The following is a 12,784-nucleotide window of genomic DNA, read 5'->3' on the forward strand; positions in this document are numbered from 1 at the left end:
ATATATGTAATCTATCTATATCTATCTATCTATCTATCTATCCATCCATCCATCTATCTGTCATCTACCTGCTTCACGTTTCTATGTAAAACCAGAACACGCTGTACTGTGTTAAAAAACCTGTAGCTCTAATCATGTGATGCAGACAATGGCTTCTGCTTGGCTTTGTTTGGACCACGCCTTGGCTTTGCCTGGAGTTTTGCTCTGTCTGAGACAGTGTTCCGGAACTGTATGGTGGTTTGTCACTAGACTGGAGCGACCATTGATCTCCCCAATTTGCTCCAATTATTTTGTTTATACGAGCTATTGTCGTTGTCAACTGTCAATATCAATATCCTGGTAGAAAAGATTTCTGTTTTGAATTGTCATGTCTTCTATGTACGTGAGACCATATCCTTTGCATGGTGTGGTCTCACACAAAGCTCCGCAGTTACAACTGGATACGTTATAAAGGATGCTGCCCTAGAATTTTTCTTTCTCAAATAGTATCTGTATTTTTGGCATTAAATTCCAACTAGCTTTGAGGTCCACCGGAGGGTGTCGGTAAGAAGTGGGGAGACATTCTATAATGCTTTAGCTTTTTAAATGGAAATAATAAGAGAATGATGACTTTAGGTATGGATAAATTGGTTTGTGGGTTTAACAATGTATTTTCTGGAAAGTTTTGCAGAGTGGGGAGAATTTGCTTTGGATATTGTTGTGATCACAAAGTACCAGCAGTGTTTTTGTTCTGTCAATCTGTTGCCTCCGTCCATTGAGATACCTAGCTTTCAGGACCTTAGCAGATGGGAGGATGGCCAGGAGGAGCAAGGAGAAAGTTGTAATAATGTGAGATGATGGTTAAGAAGCTTGGGAATGTCAGCCTGCATGCCTCAAGGTGATTCATGTGGCAGCTTGGGATAGGAGTGAATACTGGTGTAGCTATATAGATTAGGCAATTCTGACAAGTTTCCCCACTGCTACTCCTAGGGGGAATATTACCCAGGGTCTGTTACTTTGTTACTTGGTAAAATTGAAATAAGTTGTATTTCCCAGCCAGAGGGGCTCAAATAGTGTTGTCATTGTCATTACACACAATACTGCCCAGAGTGGAGGAATCAATGGGGGCGGGGCATGTGGAACAAAGTGAGGGAGTGAGCTGCAATTTCAGAAAGTCTCTCACCAAGTAAGGGTCACAGTTCCTATTTCATCCCCTTTGCAAGTTCTGTGCAACAAATTGATGAAGGAAACACATCCCGGAGAAAGCGGTTAATAACGCCTCAAGATTTAAATTGAGTACTTAGGTTCTGTTGACAAGTTTTCATGTTTTTGGGACAACCCTTGTGAACAACCATGCTGAAGGTATTTTAGCGCAACGCTGGGTCATACAGAAGAGGACCTTCACATCTGCGAAGAATTGTGGTTGATTAAGAGGAAATGAATATTCGAACTAGAAAGCAGTGTATAATCCCTGCTGTTGGTTTTACATTGAGTGTGTGTGTGCATTTTAGCCTAGTCTCTTGTGACCTCACTAAAATTCTTTAGTTTGTTCAGCACCTTGTGTAAAGGATTCTTTTTGATCACTGCAGGCAAGGTTCTGTGTCCCACGCTGGTCCAAATGGAGGAGCGACAAATACAGAGCTGAATTAACAAGCTGTACTTCTGAGTGGCTGTGGTCAATTGTTTTGTAAGTAGACAACGCTCATTTATATTGCTTTTGAACTACTGCCCAGAACTTCCTTTAATGTATGCGGATGAGAAATCTAATGTTTCATTTTTTTCCCCTTTCACTGGCATTATAAAAGTGAAGCTAATGAGGGTAAAATAAAGAGAGCTTGGGAGAGAGGGTGGGCTTTGTCCCTCTTATTGGAGATCAAGATGGAGTGAGACTTCCTTCTGCCACAATCACTTCTCTTACAAAATTTCATACTCTGATATTGGAACTCAAAGACATCTTTTCTTCTCCCAGCTCTTGGTGTCAACACAAGTCACCAAGAATAGTGAAAATTATAGTTAGTTAATCCTATCATGGGAAGAAAGACTCCACTTTCAGATAACGTATCATATTTCCCCAAAATTTCCAGATACACAATCATTTTATGAATAGAAATCTATTGATCAACCAAGTTTATAAGAGTTCTGGAACTTTTTTTTTGCATGAAACAGAGGTAAGTAATAAAATATTTTTACATGGAGTCTTATTTTCCTTTTAAGACATTTATTATTATTTTTTTTCAAGATGATTCATGGCCCTGGCAAAAAGAAAATCAGAATGCTTATGCTTAAGAGCATAGCTGGGTATAAGTGGTAGTTATTTCTTTTTATGTAAAAATTTAAAGTAGTTTTGTGTTGCTCTCTTGTGGTTCAAAATTATTTACATATATTTTAATGAGAACATGAAATTTGACAAATTTATGGCGCATCATGGGATGTTTGCTACATGCATATGTGATATAATATCCATTCAGTGTAAATGATCTTATCTCTTCTAACACCATTTCTTTATGTTGAAACATTAAAAATAACATCTTCTTGTTCTTTTAAATGGAGTGCATTAATGTTAAATAATTAAGCACGATGCATTAGTAATAAATGCATTAATTCTATCTATAGTCATCCCTCCGTGTAGCTCAATACCAGAAATTTTTATTCTTGTATCACTATTGATTACGTTTTCCATCTCCAACCCCCTTCCCTTCCTAGCCTCTAATAGTTACTATTATGCTTTTAATGTCTGCTTGATTACCGTTCTAAAGACTCCACAGATGAGGGAGATCATGCAGAACTTCGCTTTTTGTACTTGGCTCATTTCACATAATCTAATGACTGTCAGTCCATCTATGCTGTAGCAAATAGCAAGATTCTACACACTTTAAATGGCTGAGTAGTGATCGCTTGTGTACCTATGTATATATATCACATTTTAAAAACTAATCGCTTAATAGACATGGCGAATAGAGCTACAATTTCTTCTTTACAATGCTAACTTCATTTCTCTGGGATATATATCCAGTTCTATTTTTAGTTTTTTTTTTAAGGAAATTCTATCCTGTTTTCCACAAATGTCTGTACTAACTGACACTTCCATCAACAATGTGCAAGGATTCCCTTTTTCTACATGCCCTCACCAACACTGCTTCTCTTGTCTTTTTGATGACAGACATTCTAACTGGGGTGAGATACATCTCATTGTGGTTTGGCTTGCATTTCCCTATTGGTTGTGATGCTCAACATTTTTTTTTGTGCCATTATCTGTTTTCCATTTAGAAATGACGGTTGAGATGTATTCCTGTTTGAAAATTGGATTATCATGACTATGTGCAAATGGTCTGAGTGCCTTAAATATTCTGGCTATTGACTCTTAGTCAGATGTGTAGCTTGTAAATATTTTTGCCTTGTGTTGGTTCTCCTTATTCTGTTGATTGTTTCCTTTGCTGTACAGAACTCATTAGTCAGATGAGATCTAATTTTTTCTTCTTCTTTTTTTTTTTTTGCCTTTTGTTTCTATGCTTTTGGGGTTCTGATAAGAAACACTCCTGTCATTCCATGTCCTGCAGTATCTCCTGTGTGTTTTTTTTTTTAATAATAATTTCCAAGTTTTGAATCTTACTTATCAATCTTTAAAAATTTTATCTTACTATATTTTTCACTTATATACTGAGCTACTGGTCTTTTTGAGGTGACTTTTGTACATGAAGAGAGACACCAAATTGATTATTCTGCATATAATATCCACTTGTGTAGCATTGTTTATTGAAAAGATTATCTTTTGTCCAATGTATGTTCTCAGCACCTTTGCCAAAGATCAGTTGGCTGTGTATGCATGGGTTTACGGAGGGTTGCTATTCTATTCCTTTGGCCTGTGGGTATGTTTTATTGCCAATACCACGATGCTTTAATAACTGTAGCACTGACATATATGTACATATTTTAAATAAATTCTTTATTTTCGTGACACAGTTCCCTAGGCTTAAGACAGGGAGTATAATGCCTTGTACTTTATCCTTTGTGCTCAAGATTGCTTTGAAAATTTGGGTCTTTTGTGGTTCCATATAAATTTTAGTAATGTTTCTTCTTGCCATGTAAAGAGTCATTAGTGTTTTGATAGATACTGCGTTGAATCTGCAAACTACCTTGAATAGAATTAGCATTTTAATTACATCCATTCTTCTAATCTGTGATCATGGATGTCTTTCTATTTCTTTTTTTTTTCTAATAATCTTCATTTTCTCAACACTCATAAGTGAATTACAGGAAACAACAGCAACAACCCACAAGAAGCAGAGTAGAGTCATATAAGCAGTTGAGTTCAATACATACTTCTGCATCCTGTGTGATATATAACATATATATAACATCCACTTTTTTAAAGATTTATTTATTTTTATTGGAAAGGTGGATATACAGAGAGGAGGAGAGACAGAGAGGAATGTCTTCTTTCCGATGATTCACTCTCCAAGTGGCCACGTGAGCCAATCTGAAGCCAGGAACCTCTTCTGGGTCTCCCACGCAGGTGCAAGGTCCCAAAGCATTGGGCTGTCTTGGACAGCTTTCCCAGGCCATAGGCAGGGAGCTGGATGGGAAGTGGAGCCGCTGAGATTAGAACTGGTGCCCATATGGGATCCCGGCACATTCAAGTCAAGGGCTTTAGCCACTACGCTATCGTGCTGGACCCCAACATCCACTTTTATTTGACTGAAGTCATATGGAATGTATGGATGGTGCTTTGTGAGTATTGCAAAATCCCAAACATTTTCATAACCAAGAATACACTACTAGTCAATTTAATCTGTTAGGAAAAAACAAATCTCTGACTTTTTTGGGACAGAAATTTCGTGAAAGACAAAATTGCAACAGGTGTCTAAATCTGATTTTTTGTGGAGTTTTAGTTAAGACCCTTATATTCCATGATTGATTTAGAATGACACACAGAACAATGGTACATAACAGGTGTATTTTATCTGAGACAATTCATGATCAGTAAGGTACTATGAAACTATTAGCAAGAAGGCATGGGTCCGGAGTGTGGCCTAGTGGCTAAAGTCCTCGCCTTGAACACGCCAGTATCCAGTATGGGCACTGGTTCTAATCCCAGCGGCTCCACTTCCCATCCAGCTTCCTGATTGTGGCCTAGAAAAGCAGTCGAAGACAGCCCAAAGCCTTGGGACCCTGCACCCATGTGGGAGACCTGGAGGAAGTTCCCGGCTCCTGGCTTTGGATTGGCGCAGCACTGGCCGTTGTGGCCACTTGGGGAGTGAATCATCGGGCAGAAGATCTTCCTCTCTGTCTCTTCTTCTCTCTGTATATCTGATGTTACAATAAAAATAAACAAATCTTAAAAAAAGAATTCACGTTTGCATTCAATTATTTAATGTACTCCCATAGTGTAGCCAAGAGAACTGCACAGCCACCAGAGGCTGTCATCAAAGCGTAAATACGGCACAAATACACACACCTGTCCATTTATACCTCCTTCTGCCTCTTTGCTGCCACACCAGTAAGGAGATTCTGATACATACTGCTCAGGGTGGTTTAATAGTTCTAGGTCCAAAATACATCGTTAAAAAAAAATCAACTATAACAAAAAGATACAAACGCATTGGCTGATTCACTAGCTGTACCTTGTGTCATACATTGTTACTCCAGAGTATCTATAGATATTGTAAAGTATTAATTTTGCAAAAAAAAAAGCAAATACTTTGCAAACCTCCCCCCACAGAGCCCCTTTTGCTTTTTTTGTTTGTTTGTTTTTGTTTTGCTAGCATCTTTAAGAATATTCTCCTTACCTTTGACTTTAGGGAGCTTGAATGTTGAGGTAGGGATAGACTTGGTTGGATTAAATGACTGTTGAACTTGGCGTTCCTGTGCTTGGTTTCCTAGGTTAGTAAGCTTTCTGTTAGTATCTCTTTGAATATGCATTCTGAACTCCCTCTTGAACCGCAATAACTTGTATGTATGTATATATAAATAATTTTATTGGAAAGTTTAGCAGAGATGCAGAGAGATCTTCCAGCTGCCTGTTCATTCCACAGGTGGTTGCAACAACTAGCATTTGCCCAGATTGAAGCCAGAAGCCTGTCTCTCAATTCGGATCTCCTGCATGGGTGGTAGGGGCCCAAAGATATTAGAAGGGAATTGAACTGGAACTGGAGAAGTTGGGACTCGAACAGGTGCTCCACTATGGGTTGCCTGTCATTTTAGTGGCATAGTCCTTAGTCCTCTGTCAGGGCAGTGGGTGGGGCTCTGGGTTCCTATTCAAGGTCTTAAGGTTGCTCTTCTGTTATACTCTACTTTGGCTGGAGTCTTGTTCTATTTCTGGCCAGCATTTGGGGAAGCAGTGGCTGAAAGCCCCTGGTGGTTGGGGCTGGAACCAGCACTAATATGGGATGTTGGCGTTGTGGGCAGCGGCTCAACGTACTACAACACAATTCCAGTCCAAGATTTACTGTTTTCTTTCTTTCCTTTTTAAAAGTAGACAGGAGATCTGACTTGCAAAGGAAGAAAACGTAATTGTAGCACAAAGTAAGAAAATATGATAAAATATGCAATTGGCCAAGGTGCTTAGAAGAGTAATTCACAAACTATATAATCAATAGCAAGTAATTTTATGAAGAGAAATAGCAATTTCATTTTGCTATTTCTATATGTTCACATGCATAGATTTTTGACTATTTTTAGTCTCAACTACAAACTCATATCATAGGGAAGGACTTTGGAGACATTTCAATGCAGTTATCTCACTTTGCAAGGGAGGCAACCAAGGTCCCAAGAAACTAGACTGCCTTCCCAGAGCCGCCACAGCTTCATGCAAAACCAGACTCTAAGACCACCTAAACTTCCTTAAAGTTACTGCAGCCCTGAGTGGTTTCCATATCTCTTTCTCATTCTAATTTTGTGAATTCAAAACCCACAGAAAGGGTAAACGATAAATACTCTGTACTCCAAGCTAGATTAAAAAGTGTTCATTAATCATTAGGTTTTTGCATATTTGCCCCTCCTTATGCATGTGTACAGTATGTGTGCTTTGTATATTTAACGAGCAATCATCAATGGGTTTTTTTTGCACCTTCTTTTTCTTTTTTATTTAAACCATTTGAAAGTAAGTTGCAAGCGTTACCCCCACATTGTTCAGGTTTTGTATTCTAAGCACAAAGACATTGTTTCAGATAATGAGCACAACAAATGATCAAGAAATTTAATAGTATACAATATTATTAACATATGAACATTCTGTGTATGTTCACATTTCTGAACTTCCCTTGTAATGTCTTGGCTTGTTCTTTCTCAATCTAGTGGTCTCAGTGTAGATCACATATCACATTTGTCATGTTTGTTTAGTTTGTGTAATCTGGAATGCTTTCATTAGTTATTTTAGGATTTCTTATAAAAACACTAAAATTTTGGGAAAGTCAGTCATGTTCAGTTGTCTGGTTAAATTTGGATTTGTTCTGCCCACCCCCTCCCTGCCCGTCCCAACCTATTAGATTCACACAGAGAGAGGGAGAGACAGACAGGCAGATCTTCCAGCTACTGAACCAGTTCATTCTCCAAATGTCCATACCAGCAAGTGCCTGGTCAGGCTGAAGTCATGAGTCAGGAGCTCCACTAGGGTTTCCCCCTTGGGTGGCAGCAGGACCACAAGCTTGGGGTAGCAGGGACTCAAATTGCACATGCCATTATAGGCTATGAGCATCCAAGTGGTGGCTTAATCCAGAGCACCACAATACCTACTGCACTTTATCTCTCTAAACAGACAAAAAAAAATTAGAATTGCTTATACCAAGTTTTCAGTAGTTATTATTTTAGTGGCTCAATAGTATTCTATTATGATGTTGAGCTATAATTATTTAGTATTCCTTGTTCTTTCATACATTGGTGGTGTATATCCTTAGTTATAAACAAATAGGCTATAAAAATTAAGTACAAAGTATAGATGAGGAACTGGAAAGGCTGGCTGCTTAACATAGTTGGCTTAAACTGTGTGTATGTCTTGAAAACTTGCATCATTTAAAAATGTGCAGATGACCTAAAATTTAAGAATAAATTTGAAGCTCTTTGTTACTAAGTACTTCTCTCAGTTTCCAGATGTTCTCTTGGAATGCTTTAACTATTGAGAACATAGCTTTGTGAAAGAGTAGTACTAGCATATGTTACTACCATAGGTGTGTATCATCAGATACATATCATAAAACAATGTACGTATCCAGGAATGGCTTCACCATCAAAGCTGCATATCATATAAAATTTTTAAACAATGAATTTTGACAGACAAAGCTTATAAGTGTTCATCTTAGCTTGTATTTACTAGAATATTATAAAGCTGCAATTTCCTCTGTTATGTGACTAAGATACTTTAGTTCTTTCCTGAATGATATATTTATGTCCCTTGTTTATTTATCTTGAAGCTTGGGCAGTTTAAACACCTCATGCATGTTTTAATAGCACAAAGATACATTTTACTTGTATATTTTATTTGCTATAGTACCTTCTCTTAATTATTTGCCTTTTCACGTAATCCAGATTTATCTCTGTTTTTGTTTTCCAATATGAAGCATATGTAAGCTGGAAACAGTATAACTAATGTGAAACTCAGGAAGGTGAGAATCTAGATGGAGGAATATTTTTCAAAAATATTTCAATTTTATGGAAATCATTGTAGTAGGCAAACACATGAAGGATGAATTGATTTAAAATAATGAACTGAACAAATCCAAATTTGGGCAGGTTTCATGTGAGTCAATGAGCCAAGTGTCAACATCACTTGACAACTACGAGTAAGAAAAGAATATAGCATATTTTCATTTATATCAGTCATGCTTCTACAGAGAAAAACCAAAGCAATAATACACACACACACAAGCACATGCACACACACACACACACTTGAGTTGGCACAGGTAATTATGAAAATTGAAATCAGGCAGAATAGGGATTTTGGCAGGCATTTACGTGGCAATATTGAGTCCTTTCCTCTTATGGGAATCCAAGTCTTTTCTCCTTGGATGAGGTGCAATTCTGATTGTCTCAATAAATGTTGAAAAAACATCTGAGGAAATTTAGCACACTTTCATGATAGAAATTTTTCATCAAATTAGATTTAGCAGGAATATATTTCAGTGCAGCCAGTGCTATAAAAGACAAAAAACGAAGAAGCATTCTCATTGGTGAAAATGTAAAAGCGTTTTCTCTAAGATCAGAAACAAGACGAGAATGCCAATTTTCATTAGTTCTAGACAACTTAAACTGAGAATCCTACCTAGAACAATTAGGCAAAGAAAAAATATTAACTGTAAAAAAGAGGTAATTTGCACCTAGATGATGACATAATCAGATAAGAAATCCTAAAAACTTTAGTCAAAAAGCTAATCTAGTAAACAAATTCAGCAAAGTTGCAGGACACAAAGTCAATCTATAAACATTAGCAGCAATTACAATCATTAACAATGAATTACTTGCAAAAGATGTCAAGGAAAACAATCATAATGACATAAACTTATAAATTAATGTAACCAAGGATGTGAAAAATCTGTAACTTTGAAAACTATAAAACTTAAAAAACGAGGGTGGAAGAAATCAAATGAGATACAAATAAATGGAAAGATACCCCGTGTTACTGCTTTAGAAGGATTGCTACTGTTGAAATTCCATACTACTCAAAACAACCTAAGGATCCTATGCAATCCCTATCAAAAATTCCAGTGAAAATTTTTCACAGAAAAAGACAAAAATCATTTTTAATTTGATGTGGAGTCATAAAAATCCCTGAAGGGCCAAAGCAATCTTGAGCAAAAACAGAGCTCAAGGCATTGTAATACACAATCTCAAAGTATAACACAAAGAAGTAGTTATCAAAACAGCATGGTACAGGCCTAAAAATAGATAGATGGACCAAATACACAATCTACAGTTAGCTGATTTTCAACAAAAGTACTCACTATATACTAGAGAAAGATCAGTCCTATCCAGCAGCGGTCTTGGGAAACTGAATGTACACGTGAAAAAGAATGAAATTGAATCCTTTTTCCATCCCCTATACAAAAATAAACACAAGATTAATTAAAGACCTAAAAGTGTCACGTCTGAAACTGTGGAACTAATGGACGGAACCCCAGACAGCTATGCTAAATCGATGTCATAAGATATGACCCTGAAATGTACAGATGAGTAGAAGGAACACAAAGAGGATTGCACCAAAGGAAAAGGCTCTGGACAGTGAAGGCAGCAATCCACAGAGTGGAGACACAGTTTATAGACTGGGAAAAGATATACACAGATGAGACATCTGATCAGACGTAATCATCTAACATGCAGAAGACTTTTGTATAAAAGCCTTCCATAGTAAGAATTCGGAATGAGTGTCTTACTAATGAACTTGCAAAGGACCAGATGATGGCTCGAGAACTTGGACCCCAAGTCGTCATTGTGAGAGACCAAGACGAGTTCTTGGCTTCTGACTTCAGACTGTCCAAGCTCTTACCGTTGTGGCCATTAGGAGAGTGATTTAGCTGATGAAAGATCTCTTTCTCTCCCTCTCCTTTTCCCTGTGTCACTCTGCTTTTCAAATAAATAAATGGGTAAGTAACTAAACAAATAAATATCCTTCATTAAAAAAAAAAAAAGAAATAGAAATCCCTACATGTTTAAAAAAATTCCTGGGCCCAGCACAGTAGCCTAGCAGCTAAAATCCTCGCCTTGCATGCGCTGGGATCCTATATGGGTACCGATTCCTGTCCCTGCAGCCCCACTCCCCATCCAGCTCCATGTCTGTGGACTGGGAAGGCAGTCGAGGACGACCCAAAGCCTTGAGACCCTGCACCCACGTGGGAGACCCAGAAGAAGCTCCTGGCTCCTGGCTACGAATCAGCTTAGCTCCAACCATTGTGCCCACTTGGGGAGTGAATCATCGGATGGAAAATCTTCCTCTCCATCTCTCTTCTCTGTATATGAAAATAAAGAAAACTTTGAAAAATCAAAAAAATTTTGAATATTGCTGATCATCAGGAGCGTGTCAAAGCAAAAAATGAGATTTCACTTCATGCCCGTTGTAATGGAATCTATAAAAAACGCAAAGGATTTCAAGTGTTGGTAAAGACGAGAGAGGAATACATATGCTGTTGGTATGACTGTCAATGAGCACAGCCTTTCTGGAAAAATAGCATGGGATTCTTCAAAACATGGAAAGTAGAGCTGCCTTAGAATTAATCTCCCCCTTCTGCACATCTATGCACGTCATGAAATCATCTGTTGATACACGTGGACTCCTGCGTTCACAATAGTCAAAAGAACTAAGCTGTGAAACTCACAAATGGGTATACATACATTATACACACACATGTAAGGGAATGCTATTTTGTATTAAAAAATGGATTTTGATCTTTTCAGCCACATGGATGAACCCAGCAAGTGTCTCCGTAAGTAAAAATGGCAGGCACAAAAAGACAAACGTTGCCCTTGTATGTGGTCCTTAAAAATACTGAACTTACAAGCTGAGGGTAGACTTGGGTGGAGGTGGATTGAGAAATCCTGTTTACAATGAAGAAACAGTAAGTTGTAGAGATTTATTGCACAGCATGATGTGTTTAATATATTGTGTATTTGAAGATTTCGGGGAAGTAAATTAAAAATACGGTACCTGCTTGTTTATTTGCTTAGGGTGTATTCCTATCTGCTATTTCACTCCCCAGATGCCTGCAGATGCTGGAATCTGAGTGAGTGGCAGAGATCCCGCTAGCCGAGCCATCATGTACCTCCCACAATGTACCTTCTTTAGGGAGCTGGGTTCAGAAGCTGGAGCTGGCACTCAAACTTGGGCAGTCTGACATGGCATGTGGGTGTCCTACGCATCGTCTCAACCGCTGAGCTAAATGTCTGCCTCATAAGAGCACAGACTTAAAAAAATTTTCAGTGTAAAACAGAAATAGTTACATTAGATGATAGATATATTAATTAGCTTGATTTATTATTACACAATGTGTGTGCCAGAGTACCACGTTGTATTATAATGACTGACTATATATAACCATATATACCTTTAAAAAAGATTTTAATTTTTTAATTGGAAAGACAGATGTGCAGGGAGAGGGAAAGACAGAGGCAAAGATCTGTCTGCTGATTTGTTCCCCAAATGGCCGCAATGGCTGGAGCTGAGTCCATCCGAAGCCAGGAGCCGGATGCCTTGTCTAGGTCTCCCACATACGTGCAGGGTCTCAAGGCTTTGGGCCATCCTCCACGGCTCTTCCAGGCCACAAGCAGGGAGCTGGACCATAGTTGGGTCAGCTGGGACGTGAACAAGCACACTTACGAGATGCTGGCACTTGCTGACACTTGCAGCGGGAGGATTAGCCAGGAGGATCAGCTATCGCACTGGCTTCCATCACTGCTCTAACCACAGGTACATTAACTGCAAAGTATAATCTACACTTTTCAGGTAAAAATAACTTCTTTTCTTATTCACTTCACATTTGTGAAATATCCAGTTAGAAACTAAATATTGGGGCAGAAAATTATTTCTCGGCCTTTCTATGCCTCATGCTTATTCTAGCTGTGTGAATGAGGAGGGAATTAGATATTGCCAGCAGAAAGGAGATGGATAGGTTCTGCCTAACAAAAAACTGCCGTGGTTAATTTCAAAGCCCTTGTTAACTATTCCGTAAGGAGGTGTAGGGCTGCAGTGTATGAGAAGGATTAGGAATCTGCCATGTGCCTTTCAAAGAAAAGGATTGGCTTCAATGAATAGAAATGGAAGGGTATCAGCTTTTGTGTCTACATAGGGAATAGTATTCTCATAGAACGCCAATGTGATATG

The sequence above is a fragment of the Ochotona curzoniae genome, unplaced genomic scaffold (genome assembly GCF_017591425.1).
Source record: "Ochotona curzoniae isolate NIBS_2020 unplaced genomic scaffold, NIBS_Ocur_1.0 scaffold_461, whole genome shotgun sequence".
Taxonomy (NCBI): Eukaryota; Metazoa; Chordata; class Mammalia; order Lagomorpha; family Ochotonidae; genus Ochotona; species Ochotona curzoniae.